The sequence below is a fragment of the Macaca fascicularis genome, chromosome 20, assembly GCF_037993035.2.
Source record: "Macaca fascicularis isolate 582-1 chromosome 20, T2T-MFA8v1.1".
Lineage (NCBI taxonomy): Eukaryota > Metazoa > Chordata > Mammalia > Primates > Cercopithecidae > Macaca > Macaca fascicularis.
The window spans coordinates 58882610-58898221 of NC_088394.1; the positions used below are offsets into that span (position 1 = coordinate 58882610).

At 35.4% G+C, this 15612-nt stretch overlaps 1 long non-coding RNA gene across 1 annotated transcript in view; it reads left to right on the forward strand.

Annotated features, from left to right (window-relative positions):
* Nucleotides 1-1645: 1645 nt before the first annotated feature.
* LOC135968752 (uncharacterized) overlaps nucleotides 1646-15612 on the forward strand; it is a 45004-nt gene continuing 31037 nt past the window's right edge. The window contains exon 1 of the long non-coding RNA XR_012428708.1: nucleotides 1646-1842. This is a non-coding gene — a long non-coding RNA (uncharacterized lncRNA). The remainder of the gene's footprint in view (nucleotides 1843-15612) is intronic.

Genomic DNA, 15612 nt, shown 5'->3' on the forward strand with positions numbered 1-15612 from the left:
TGGAAGTACACTGTTAAACTGCTTCCAGTAATGAGAGAAATACGGAAGCACTTTGAGACTTTTAAGTCTTTCTCCTCTCCTGCACCATTAAATCTCCAAAGTGCCTAAAATTGTTAGATCTCCTAAACAGTGTGAATATAAATGGTCGTTGAGGATTGGAGAGCTAGAAACTGTTTTTTTTTTTTTTTCTCTGCTGAGTAATTATATCAGTGGAGAAGTTTAGAAATGCAAATAAACCTCTCTCCTGCTCATATGTGTCTGTTTCTGTGTGCACAGTGTTTTTACCTATAACCCTTGCAACAAGGTCGGGCATTTCCAAAAACAAGAATGTTATTCTCAATTGGTTTCAGACGTGGTATAATATTTTTGGTTGTTTGAAAAAAACTGTCACTTGGGCTGAAGTTTTTCTTTCTAGTATCAGTGATATCAAGAAACGTCTTATCAACGAATAGTATTCATTGCTGTCTATGTTTAACAACAATGAAAATTACAACAGAAAGTACAGGACCCAGCTCCAATCATCAGAGAAAACTCTTGATTGAACAGAAGTCATCTAAAAATACACTTAGTTATTTAAAGAATGAAAGGCTTCATTTACCTCTTTGAGCAGCTGGACAGCAGTACTATTTCCTATGTATGACCTTACGTATGTAATGAGTAATTACATGTGGTTTTAGGAATAAAATCACTAACCTCAACCTAAAAGGGAACATTTTTTGACCTTGATAATGTCAAAACTTGTTCCCAGTCTCACTGATGTATTTTAATTCAATTTAACACAATACATCTAATATCACTCTTTTTTTAAGATTAATAATATTTCCTCCCTAAATTGTTAACTTTAAGTTTACTTTTTATTCTTCATGGCATCTGACAACATGCCTCTTAAAAACAATTGCAACACCTTTCCAGAATCCCTGACAATAAAGTAAAAAATAACATTATGGCACCATCTAGTGACCTAATATTTTTCTTTTTTGATATTCAGCTTAAAAGCATATATTTCTATTGATTATGTGAAGCTATGTGTACTTGCAGCAAATGGGCAGCTAGAAATAATTTCTTTATACTATTACCCATGGATCAGTCAAACTGATCTCAATGAAATAAAATTTCAAAAATAATTTTCTACCTTGTAGAGTAGAAAGTGTTTTATAAGCAGGTTGATGATTTTGGACCTAACCTAGTTCTGCTAGATAAAAGTGAAATTATTGTACGTAATGAGACAGGTAATGAAATTACTACACACTCATATTTTGAACTGAGTAAGACAAATCTATTTCGAGAACATGTTTTCATAAACAAATGAAATTTTTCTTTGCATAACAACATTGAAAAAGCTGATTTTCTCATATAAGTAATCATGATTACTTATGTGACAACATCACAAAACCTGAAAATGTTGGTAAAAGAAAATAAATACCTCTTATACTACCAGATATAAATATTAATTTATTACATAGCTATGCATTGTCATTGTCAATAGGTGTGATGGTTAATACTGAGTGTCAACTTGATTGGATTGAAGGATACAATGTACTGACCCTGGGTGTGTCTCTGAGGGTGTTGTCAAAAGAGATTAACATTTGAGTCAGCGGGCTGGGGAAGGCAGATCCACCCTTAATCTGGTGGGCACAATCTTATCAACTGCTAGCGAATATAAAGCTGGCAGAAAAATGTGAAAAAGAGAGACTGGCCTAGGCTTTCAGCCTATATCTTTTTCCCATGCTGGATGCTTCCCGCCCTCGAACATCGGATGCCAAGTTCTTCGGGTTTGGGACTCGGACTGGCTTTCCTTGCTCCTCAGCTTGCAGAAAGTCTATTATGGGACCTTGTGAACATGTAAGTTAATACTTAATAAACTCCCCTTTATATATATATACACACACACACATATATGTATATATACACACATATATGTATGTACACACATATATGTATGTGTATATATACACACACATATAGGTACGTGTGTATATATAGGATATGTATGTATATATATACATTTATATGTATGTGTGTATGTATATATATCCTATTAGTTCTGTACCTCTAGAGAACCCTAATAGGTATGTATTGCTTGACATTATAATATGCAAATTAATTTATAGCTTATTTTTATAATTCATAGATGTCTCATGACTTATTTTATAAATTTGTTATTCTAAGATTGAATCTTAAATAGGAATGTATTGCATTTGTGTGTGTGTGTGTGTGTGTAAAAATGTGAGTTATCAACATATTAACTTACCTTCCTCTTCGAAATGTATTGCTTTCTGTTTGCAGTGGGAAGTAGAATTTACAAAACAGAACTTGCTAAAATCATGCTTAAAACTAGAGCCTTTAGGCTATGAAAATGTCTGAGCAGATTATGCTATGAATAAACTAAATATGTAGGGTTGCTTCTGTAACATGAAAGACATCTAAGAAGAAATTCTCACTGAGGATACTGAATTGTATACTTTTCCCAACTTTGACATCAGAATTTGACTATAATGAAGCAGTATCTATCAGGAACAATTAATCTATTTAAAATAAAGCTCCAAAATAAAAACAAAATTGTAGAATTTTTTTAAATCCATAAGTTTATAAAAATAGTTTTTAAAACGTTGAGAATTATGAATTCTAGACTTTGTAAAAAAAAATCCTGCATATTTTTCTGTAGTATTTATTAATATAAATAAGTATAAATGCTCATTAGTGGTTTCTGATACTTATCTCCAGTCTCTTTTTCTATGGAACTGACAGTACACTTCACCAGCCTGGAAAAGGGAGTAGTTCTGTGAGATAAGAGAATTAATTTATCTTCTTGTCAGTGCAGACCATGCCACTCACCATCTATACTGGGCCTGCTTCATGATCTTTATTCTGAACCACAGAATGGTCTTACTCAAGTATAATCTTTAAGCAACTAATCTCTATCAATTGATGTGCATGGAAGACCTCACGAACATCTATATTCTCTTCAAATCTCTGGTTGCTGAGTGTATATGTTAATTCTGGGAGTACCTTTGTGACTTGACTCTTTACATCTGCGTGTCACTGAAGGTGAGATTCCCTTCTATAATCACAAAGATATTGGTGGTGAAAAGAGAACTGCTTTAAACCCTGTTTAAGATGAACAGTAATATATTAGTTCAATTTTTTAAAAATTATAATATAGAGGAAGATACCATTTCCAGTATGGCTCCATTCAAGTCCTTTCAGATTCAGTGATATAGTAGCAGGTAAGGCTTAATCATTTTGGGTTCCCATCTGGCTAGAAATGTTAGTATTTCTTCAGCACACTGAGTACCTTCTACTTTCATTCTCATCTTCAAGTATGTAATTGTTGGGTTTTGGTTGTTGGATGCCTTTATTCAAAATGTTTTCACTTTAGAAACTTTCAGGGTAGCTATGCTGCTTTCCTAGCAACAGAAATTCAACTCCCTAAGATTCAGTAAAGGTTTTATGAGCGCAAGAGGGAGATACCATTGCCCCTGAAAATGGCTGATCGTGTGAACTTGATGACACATTTTTGGTGTTCTGAGCAGATGTCATGGTGATCATAGAAAGGACATTTGAAGCATAAGGGAATAATTTGAATACAAAATCATGGCTAGCATTGGGAAAAATAAATCTCTCATTGAAAGTATCAGAAATGAGTAGGTGCCAAGAAGTGTTCCACAGAAAGAGAATGCAAAGGCAAACCTGGTATTTTAAACTTTATGAAACTCACTGCTTTCACTGTGACAAGTGAGAACACTGAGACAAAAGAAAAGGCATGGTTGTCTCAAAGCACACAACTATAATAAAACTGATACTAGAAAACTAAGAAGACACCATAGCATAGCAGTTGAATAAACAAATTAGATATCTAAAGACAATCTGGATTTGAATCCCAGGCTTCATAGTCTTTAGTTCTGAAAACTTTGAAAATATATTTCATCCCTATGAACTTCAGTTTCTTTATTTACTGAAATACATTTAATAATACCAGTAGCTGAGAAAACTGTGCTAATTAAATGAGATAATACAGGAAAAGATCTTGGCACAGATACTAAAATCTAGTAATTGAACAGTAAAATTTAACCAGTGTGGGAACCCGTGTTATAGGCTCCCATTACTGGTCCCTTTCCATTGCACTACAGTAATTGTACCAAATAACTAATATTAAATGAGTATTTGAAATAAAAGAAGCAAAATGTCTGCATGGAGGTTCTAGCAAAATATATATAAAGAGAGAGAGAGAGAGAGAAAGAGAGAGAGAAAGAGAAATTATTTCCTCAGTAAGCCTCATAATTACTGAGGAAGTAAGTAATTCCATAATTTTAAAAATGTTAACAATTTAAACAAATTCCAGTAGTAGACTCTATCTTTTCAGCTCCAACTCTAAGTGACTGTATCTAAACTACAATTAATTAATTTATTTAACAGCAGTGTGATGGATGCTGAAGATGGTGGTCACAAAAATAACTCTAAGTTGTCAAGCCATGCTTGTCTCCTGCAAGTTATGCTTGTGAAATAGGAAGAGACTTAGAGATTTAAAAATATTGTAGCATTTGCCTGTGGGAGGGTTTTGACTTAAAAGGACCTACTTCATGATTGTCACTATGACCATCATGTGACTGAGTGGCTTAAAGAGTAGATATTTGTATTATCGCAGCTCTAGTGCCTGGAAGTCTAAAATCCAGGTACCATCAGAGTTGGTTTCCACGGAGAACTCTTTCCTTAGCTTGCGGATGGCTGCCTTCTTGCTGCCTGTTCTCATGGTCTTTTCTCTGTGCCCGTGGCTTCCTGGTGTATCTATGTGTTCTAAGATCATCTTTTTATAAGGAAGCTAGTCAGATTGGATTAGGGCTCACCTTACCTGCCTCACTGTAACTTAATCACTTTTTCTAAAGTCCCATCTGCAAATACAGCCATATTCTCAGGTACTGGGGTTTAGGATGTCAAAACATGCATTTTTCAGACACAATTCCCGCCATAACATTCCACCCTCAACTCCTAAAATTCATGTTCTTCTCACATGCAAAATACATTCAGCCCCGGCCGGGCGTGGTGGCTCACGCCTGTAATCCCAGCACTTTGGGAGGCCGAGGTGGGCGGATCACAAGGTCAGGAGATCGAGACCATGGTGAAACCCCGTCTCTAATAAAAATAGAAAAAATTAGCCGGGCGCAGGGGCAGGCGCCTGTAGTCCCAGCTACTCGTGAGGCTGAGGCAGGAGAATGGCGTGAACCCGAGAGGCGGAGCTTGCAGTGAGCCGAGATTGCGCCACTGCACTCCAGCCTGGGCGACAGAGCGAGACTTCGTCTCAAAAAAAAAAAAAAAAAAATACATTCAGCCCCATCCCAACAACCCCAAAATCTTAACTCATTCCAGCATCAACCCTGAGTCCCGAAATCTCATCTCAACATCATCTAAATCAAGCGTGGATGACACTTCAGGTATGATTCATCTTGAGGCAAAGTTCCTCTCCAGCTATGAGTCTGTGAAACCAAAAAAAGTATCTGCTTCCAAAATGCAGTGGTGGGATAGGCATGGGACACACATTCCCATTTTAAAAGAAAGAAATCAGAAAGATGGAAAAGGTCTTGGGTCACAAAATCTGGTTGTTTAAAAGTATGTGGCACCTCCCCATTCTCTCTCTTTCTCCTGCTCCAGTCACATAACACATGTCTGCTCCCCCTTTGTCTTCTGCCATAACTGTAAGTTTCCTGAGGCGTCCTTAGTCATGCTTCCTGTACACTTGTGGAACTGTGAGCCAATTAAACATCTTTTCTCTATAAATTACTCAGTCAGTCTCAGGTAGTTCTTTATAGCAATGAGAGAATGGACTAATACATCCACGCACTTTATAAAGGGTAATCTGCTTTACTCGATGTCCACAAATTTAAATGTTAATCTCATGCAAAACACACCTTTACAGAAATATCCAGAATAATGATTGATTGAATATGTGGACACCATGGTCTAATCCCATTACACATAAAATTGATCATCACACACTATTAATGTGTTTTCTCCACCAATGAATAAAGTTCTAAGTAGATATAATTTCTACGTGTGATTTTTATAAATTAAAAGTGGCTTTTAATAATGAGACAGTATATTTTATATAAGCAATTTATTTTAGTATATTAGCTGTGTGTGTGTATATATATATATATTTATACTGAATATCCACGATTGAGTGACTTTGTGACAAAACGTGTGACTATTTAATTGAATACTAATATTACTATATATTCAAATTTAATTCTAGCCCATTTTGAGCTCAAAGTACATAAATATGTAAGCCAAAGTTATGTTATCTAATTAGGAATAACAAAGATAGTAAAATATTTTATACCAAGGATACATAAGTCAATTGAGCCTTGTGTTATGGAGCAATTTGTAACTCTGCTAAAGGAAACTGAATATGACTGATTTCTTGATAACATATAGGATAGGTTGTGTTATTACAATCTTAATTACAATTTCTTCCTAAGTAAAATCTGCACCAGCCTCTCCAAATATCTTGCTTTTCATTGAACATTTTATGTTATTTTTTGATATGGTTTGGCTGTGACCCATCCAAATGTCAACTTGAATTGTAATAATCCCCATGTATCATGGGAAGGGACATGGTGGGAAATAATTGAGTCATGCGGGTGGGTTTCTCCATGCTGTTCTTGGAAGCTTCCACATGGTGTTCAGCCTGTGGGTGTAGAAAAGTCAAGAATTCAGAGGATGTATGCAAATGCCAGGATGTAGAGGCAGAAGTTTGCTGCAGGCGGTTCCCTGTGGAGCAGAAGAGAAATTAGGAGTTGGAGCCCTCACAGAGATTCCCCACTGGGGTACTGCCTAGTGGAGATATGTGAAGAGGACCACTGTCCTCCAGATCCTTGAATGGTACATCCACCAACAGCTTGCCCTGTGTGCCTGGAAAAGTCACAGACACTCAACAGCAGCCCATGAAAGCAGCCAGGAGGGAGGCTGTACCCAGCAAGCCACAGGAGTGAAGCTGCTGCCCAAGATCATGTGGACCTACCACTTGGATCAGTGTGACCTGAATGTGGGACGTGGAGTCAAACAAGATCATTTTGGAGCTTTAAGATTTGATTGTCCCCTTGAATTTCAGACTTCCATAGGGCTGGTCGCCCCTTCATTTTGTCCAATTTCTTCCTTTTGGAATGGGTGTATTTACCCAATGCCCGTACCTCCACTGTATCTAGAAAGTAACTAACTTGCTTTTGATTTTACAGGCTCATAGGTGGAAGGGAATTGCATTGTCTCAGATGAAACTTTGGATTGTGGACTTCTGAGTTAATGCTGAAATGAGTTAAGACCTTGGGGGACTGTTAGGAAGGAATGAATGATTTTGAAATGTGAGGACATGAGATTTGGGAGTGGCCAGGGGTAAGATAATATGGTTTGGCTGTGTCCTCACTCGAATCTCACCTTGAATTGTAATAATCCCCATGTGTCACAGGAGGTGCTTGGTGGGAGGTAATTGAATCACAGGGGTGAGTTTTTCCCTTGCTGTTTCATGATAGTGAATAAGTCTCATGAGATCTGATGGTTTTATAAAGGGGAGCTTCCCTGCACATGCTCTCTTGCTGGCCACCATGTAAGACATGCCTTTGCACCTCATTCACCTTCTACCATGATTGTGAGGCCTTCCCTGCCATGTGGAACTATAAGTCAATGAAACCTCTTTTCTTTATAAATTATCCAGTCTCAGGTATGTCTTTGTTAGTAGCCTGAGAACAGATTAATACATTTTTTGATTTAATAACTTTTCAAATTATGCTTGTTTTGTTTGTAATATATTTGTCACTCTTCCTAGTTAACTTTTTCCTGACCTTTAATATTCAGCTCATGCATTATTTTTCCACAAATGTTTTGTCAATGTAGTCCCTCTCTTTTTTAGACCTGTATAACCTTTCAGCCCATACCTCATTTGGAGTATATATCATTTTTATTGCAAATACTTTTTATATATTGAATTAATAAGAATTTATTTTTATTGCTATTGACCCAACTTCGGTAGACAGTATGTTGACCATTGCTTACTGATGTATGCACTGCCTTTTTTCCTTATTAACAGGACCCAGATTTTGTTCATAGTGTCAGTCTGATGAGTATGAACATATATTTGGCCTTCATTTTTCCCTATTTCTTTCTGTATGGAATATGATCAAGGTATTTAAGTGTGAGGAAGCTGAACATGGACAAGAGTTAACTTGTAAGCATGAGACTGAAAGAAACATGCTAAGAACAACGGGTCAAAAAGAGAGGAGTGTGAGGCATTGATGATAATGTCTCCTATAGATCCATGGTTGAAAAATCTATCCCAAGATTTCTTGTTGCTTGTGAAAATATGAACTGAATCTTCACTTTTCTGTTATTTGTAGTCAATATGATCCTGACACATATACTGACTCAAAATGAAGAAAAAAGTAAAAAAAGAATTGGTTTAAATTATTAGATATATTTTAAAACTATATATAGATATATACACATATATACACACACAGAGAAATGTATTTCTCTGATTTCCTCTGTCATACTATTTTGCACATGGACTTTCATCCTTGCAACTAGCAAAATGGCTTATAGAATTTCCAGGTTTATATCTATCTGGTCTAAAACTCTGCAAAAAGTGAACTGTATTTTCTTGATCATTTTAACATAAATCTCTGAACTTACAGATTCCCATGTCCATTGTCCAAACATCCACTCTTATGAAGGAATGGAATACATGGATTGTTGTAGATATAAAATACGATTTTTTTCTCCAAGCAAAATCAGGCTGTGAAGACTATACAGAGAACAATGGGTGCTGAAAGAATGTCAATAAATGTTCATTAAGTATATTGATCTAAATTTCTGAAAAATATAAATTATTTCTTCTATGAATCCTGCATCTACACTGTGTGATTTACAAAGAATACTATTATGATGCAGAAAAATTGTGAGAGTGGAAGGGATGAAATGAGACAAAGAAAAACAGAGGAATGAAGAGGAGGAGGAATAAAAGATAAAAAAGAGAGGGTTTCATGACTACGCTTTTCCAGGTTTTCTGTCCAGAATCTGACTAATTATTTTTATATTTTTTACTTTGTTTCTCATTGCTTTAATTTCCTGTGTTCAATAATAGGATTGAAGGCAGGAGAATTTCTGCTCAGTTACTCACACAAAGAGTCTGGATAATGCAATTATGATAACATAAGAATGGATTTGAGAGTTTACTGACACATTGAATTTGATTATCTCTCTTATTCACTTGATTCGCTTGTTTTATTTTCTTTTCTCATAACTGAACCAGGAAGAAGCAGTTATCTCTAGAGAGTGGTTATTACGTTTTTGCCTAATATTTTTAGAGTCAAGTAATTCACAATTCTGATAAGGTTGGGAGCTTTTGAGATGTTGAAATGATTGCCAGAAACAAACTCATTTAAGGAGTCCCTATTCTCATGTCACAAGTCATTAATTCAATAAACTAACGTCAGATCTTGAATATTTACCTAACCATCTAGAGCCCATTATTACAATCAAATCTAACCACGTGACCTCCAATGTTTATGGACAGACTGGTGTGCATAACCTTAATTCCACTCAGCATGCAGCGTCTCCCAGCTTGCTACTGAAAGGATAATTGTCATGGTTTTATCTGGGTAAGTGTGGGAATAGATCCAAATTATATCTCTTTCAATATTTACCAAAAAATCCAGAGAGAAAAAATGAATGTGAGTTCTTATTTACATTTATGCTATGCTGCATAATTCCAAGCCATTAAATAGCCAAATCCAATGGTCGACACTACAAAAATGAACTATTTTACAATTAGACTAAAACATATTATTCATATAGATTGATAATCTAAGATTTGAGACTTAAACAGAAGGATACTTCTGGAGGAATTTTTTTTTTCAAAATAAAATGGATTTGTTATATATCTAAATAATATACTTGAGGCTAACAAAAGAGAACATTGCTTCTATCCATAAATGGAAGATCTTTTACTGAGAAAGTTTGGTAAATATTGGGTACAAGTAAAGGAGTAACTGAAGCATTATTACACATGAGTGGAGATACGATTTTGTGATTCTATATTTTAGGGCTAGGTTTATAGTAAAAGAATCCTTAGTAAAATCCATAAATGTTAGGAATAATCAATATTTAAAAACAACAAAATTAATATTTATATAGTACCTGCTCTGTGACAGGCCTTACTAAAATGGTTTACGTACAATGACCCAATTCAACTACTATGTGCATTCTTTTATCTGCTCATGTTAGAGATGAGAATGGTTATTATAAAATCTCAGATTATTGGCTGGGTGAGGTGGCCCACGGCTATAATTCCAGCACTTTGGGAGGCCGAGGCAGGTGGATCACCTGAGATCAGGAGATTCAGACCATCCTGACCAACATGGAGAAACCCCGTCTCTACTAAAAATACAAAATTAGCCAGGCGTGGTGGCACATGCCTATTATCCACAGCTACTAGGCAGGCTGAGGCAGGAGAACCGCTTGAACCTAGTATGCAGAGGTTGCTGTGAGCTGAGATCGAGCCATTGCACTACAGCCTGGCCAACAAGAGACTCTGTCTAGAAAAAAAAAAAAAAAAAAAAAAAAAAACTCAGATTATCAAAAAACAAGCACATGAGGTCCTACTATGAACAAAACACTGTACCAATTCCAAGGGTATAAAAGTGTGTTATTTATTGATTCAGGAATCCATAAGATTTGTATGTCTACTGTGTACCAAGACAGGGTCCTGAGCACTGGAATAAGTTGAGTGTGCAATGGAGATTAGTCACATGTGTAAATTTCAGTACAGCATCATATATGTGGTATAGAAGACAAAAACAATTATTTGAAGCACAACTATGGGATCAATTATACTCAGGGAGGCTTCATGGAGGAGGTAACATTAGAATGGAGTGTGGAAGGATAAATAAAACTTCATTAGTTATAGAAAGAGGATACATTCATTCTATATCAGAGTTTCTGAAGGTTAGCACTATTGACATTTCGGAACAACAAATCTTTGCTGGAGCAGAAGGAGGAGGAAGGCTATTTTAGGCACTGCAGTATACTTAGCAACATGTCCGCCCTCTGCCCACTAAGTGCCAATTGCAGCTGTCATAAGATCAAAAATGTCTCCAGACATTTCTAAATATTCCATGGGTATGGGGTCACAATGGATCCCAGCTGAGAACTGCTGTTGTACAGAAAAACATTTCCAAAATCAGAGTTCCAAAAACAGAGGTTCATCAAGGCCATTAATTCTAAAGAAGATGGGGAAAGAGGATGCCAGGCAGAGAGGTACAGAGACAAGTTAAGGTCACATACAGAAAAGCCAGATAGCTACACACAGCGAGTTATACATAATCTCATAGATAACTGAGAACCAAAGAAAAGCCACATAATCAGATTGGCTACATGAGGAATTAACTTGGACAATTCTGTGGAGAAGAGCCTGAGTTAAAGGAATAATACTCCATGCCTCAAAAATACACTTTCTGAAATATTTTGGAATTGGGAACTTCTTCTTATTTTGTCTTATTATTAATAACGTAAGTGAAAATGAATGGCGTGTTCCTATCAGTTCAGGCTAGATGGGTTTTTATAAATAAATGCATCAAATACACTTAAAAATTATCATCATCACCATCATTATCTTAGTCCACAAATATTTACTTACAGACTATAAGCAAGCTGCACTAAGTCTTCATCTTCATAGATATGTGAAATGTTCAGGTCTCCCTGTCAACATAAAAGAACTATCTAATACAAGTAAACACTTCCTTATACAATACAATTATAGTTAAAGGCATAATATATTTATCTGTTAGTGCTGCTTCTAAATTGCATTTTCCATATTGTCTTCAAAATTCTCGGAAAGTCCTATTATTCCCCTAGGTATTATTCTCAATACTGCCTTTTTTTCTTGACAATTTTCCAAATGTGAGATTTCTTTCTTCTTGCCTCTTCTGAAGATTACAAATGCCATGACCCCGATGATCCTGCACAGAGTGTTTCTTGTGTATATCATGACAACTGTAACAATGCAGGCTGTCGAACTCGCCCCAGTCAGGAAGCCACCAGAGAGTATCCCAGGAATTTTGATATTTATTGCATACCTATGGCATACAACTTTATGAGTGCAATTCTGTCTGGTCAGAAATGTTGAAGCAAGTAAGAACACAACAAGAACTCTCTCAAGTAATCTCTCACTTAATTTGAAAGGTAAATGCAGATATGTAGATTGTGTGTGTGTGTGTGTGTGTGTGTAATACTGTGTGAGAAATTATATGAAAGCATCTAGGGTATTCACCTTGTTCTTACTCCTGTCCCTCTGTTGAATTTATCTCATGCCTAAAATAAACTCATTCCACTTTCCCCATTCAATATACTTAGGTCATTTAAAATCTTAGTGAGTTAGACCATTCATTTTTAGAACATATCATTTCTATTTAATGCAGGAATAACCCCAGAACCAGATCATTCTGTCTCAGAACCCCATACCAGAACTCAGAGTTTCTGGGTTCAGTGACATTTGCTAAATATCCCCTGAGTAGGGTGTCACAATTGATCATACTTTGGATGATCAATTTTAATATATAATGACAAGGTAAAAAAAGAAGCATATTGCTCTAGTCTTCCCCTGTGCTTTGGTCATTGAACACTGATCCTAAATTCATGAAAACCCAAGTTGTCTTTCTTAATTTGATCTTCTATTTAAGGTATATAATTCCAGTGTTTTTTGGAGTCTGGCTGTGTTAGCCATCGTATTCTCTATTTAAGCCTCATGTCATCTGTCAATATGGGGGGAAAAAACAACAAAATAAAATACAAAGAAAATAGACTTTTATACCTTACTCAAGTTAGGGCTGAGTAATAAGCCCAATGTGATGCTCCGCCGAGAAATATTAAGACCTAAAATAATTATTACCAATCTCAGTGTTACCAAAAGTGAACCAGAAAATTGTGTGTTTACTGCAAAAGAACAGTAGGTGCTTTCAGGAAAAAGAACTCTACCTGTGTCACTATCATTAACAACAGTGACTTCACCACAAGTGTCAGTTGCAAAGTTGGCTTCAGTGTCAGATACAATCATTGTGGAGAGGTGGTTTCCCTTGTTACAACCACTTCTGCTGACTCCATTACCACTACTCATGTATTTTTTTTGTAGGTCATTTGTTTCATATTTATATGAGTGTGAATATGTTTGTGTGTTGCTCTTCAAAGCCCTATTAATATCCCCCAAAAGAGTCCTATCTAATTGTAACTTTTTGTTCACTGACCCACCTTTCTTATTCACCCTTCTTTGTTACTTCTCAGTCTCTAGAAACCACTGTTCTACTCTCTGCTTCTATGATAGCAACTTTTCCATTTTCATTTCATATACAACTGAGATCATGTGTATTTGTCTTTCTGTGTCTGGTTTACTTCACTTAACATCATGTCCTCCGAGTTTATCTATTTTGTCACAAATGACAGTATTTCATTCTTTTTTATGACTGAATAATATTCCTTTGTCTAAATAAACAACATTTCTTTATTCATTCATCATTGGAAACATTTAGGTTGATTCTAAATCTTGGGTATTGTAAATAATTTTGCAATAAATGTAACAGTGCACATACTTCCTCAACATATGGAAATCATTTTTTAAAATATATGCCAAGTAGTGAGATTGCTAGATTATATGGTATTTCAATTTTCAGTTTTTTTGAGGTACCTCCATACTGTTTTCCACAATCACTCTACAAATTTACAATCCTACCAATGGTGTGCAAGTGTTCCTTTTTCTCCACATCTTTGCCAACAGTTGCTATCTGTTGCCTTTTGGTAATAGCCCCTCTAACTGCTATGAGGTGGAATCTCATTGTGGTTTTGGTCTGCATTTCCCTGACGATTAGTGATATCGAGCTTTTATTCATATACCTGTTGGCCATTTGTGTGACTTTTTTCTATTAAGGTCTTTTGCCCAATTTTAAATGAGGTTATTATTATTATTATTATTTTCTATCAAGTTGTTTGGAAATGGATCTTTGCCCAGCCCAACATCGTCAACATTTCCCCAGTGTATTCTTCTAGTTGGTTTATAGAGTGAACTTTTACATTTAAGCCTTTAATTCATTTTGAGTTGGGTTTTGTACATGGTGAGAAGTAGGCATCTAGTCTCATTTATCTGCATGTGGATATAAATTTTTTCCAGCACCATTTACTAAAAAGACTCTATTCCCTCTAACGTTGGTTCTTGGCTTTTGTTAAAAATCATTTGGCTATAGGTGCATGAATTTATTTCTGAGATCTTCTTGTTATTCCATTGGTCTATGTATCTGTATATCTTGTTGAGAATATTTGCATCTGTGCTCATCAGAAATACTGGCCTGTAGTGTGGTTTCGGTTGCTGTGTCCGCATCTGATTTTGGACTCAGAGTAATTCTGGCCTCATAAAATGAATTTGGTTGTATTCCCTCTTCTTCAGTTTTCTGGAGTGATTTGAGAAAAACTGGTATTAGCTCTTCCTTAAATGTTTGGTGGAATTCAACAGTAAAGCCATCAGGTTCTGGGCTTTTTTTTTTTTTTTTTTTTTTTTAGAAGACATTTTATTACTGATTTAATTTTCTAATTCATTATTGGTCTATGTAGAATTTTTACTTCTTCACGATTTAAAATTGATAGGTTGTATATATTTAGGAATCTATTAATTTCTTATATGTTACCACATTTGTTGATCTGTAGTTGTTTATAATAAACTATTGTGACTCTTGGTATTTCTGTGTCCATTGGAATATCTCTTTTTCTATCTCTGATTTCATTTCTTCGAATATTGTTTTCTTTTTCTTAGTCTACCTAAAAGCGTTTTGATTCTGAATTTTTTTTCTAAAAGAAAAACCAACTCTTCATTTTGTTGATCTGTTAATATATTTTTAAGTCTCTATTTCATTTATATTGGCTCTGTGCTTTTTATTATTTCCTTCCCTCTATTGATTTTGGGCTTAGTTTCCTTTTATTATTTTTTTTACTTTCTAATTCCTTGAGGTACATCATTAGGTTGTTTTTTAGAAGGCTTTTTTTTCTTATTAATATAGGCATTTATTTCTATAAACTTACGTTTTTCCGTGTCTCATAGGTTTCTGTGTTATGTGTTTCCACTCTCATTTGTCTCATGAAATTTTTAAGTTTCTTTTTAAATTTATCACTGGCCTATTGGTTGTTTAGAATCACGTTGTTTAATTTCCAAATCTTTGTAAAGTTTCCAAAGTCTTCCTGTTTTAATTTTATACCTTGTGGTTGGAAAAGATACATGATATGTTCTCTATTGTTTAAAATTTGTTGTGAATCATTTTATGGCCTACCGTACGACTTATCCTGGAGAATGTTCCATGTGCAGTTGAGAAGAACATGTACTCTGCAGCTATTAGATGGAATCTTTTGTGAAAGCCTATTAGGTCCATATGGTCTATGGTGCAGATGAAGTCCAATATTTCTTTGTTGAGTTTCTGTTTAAATTATCTGTCCATAGTTGAAAGTGGGGTAAAGTCACCTGCTATTATCGTATTGCGGTCTGCTTCTCTTTAGTTCCAGTAATACTTGCCTTATATATTTGGGTGTGCCAGTGTT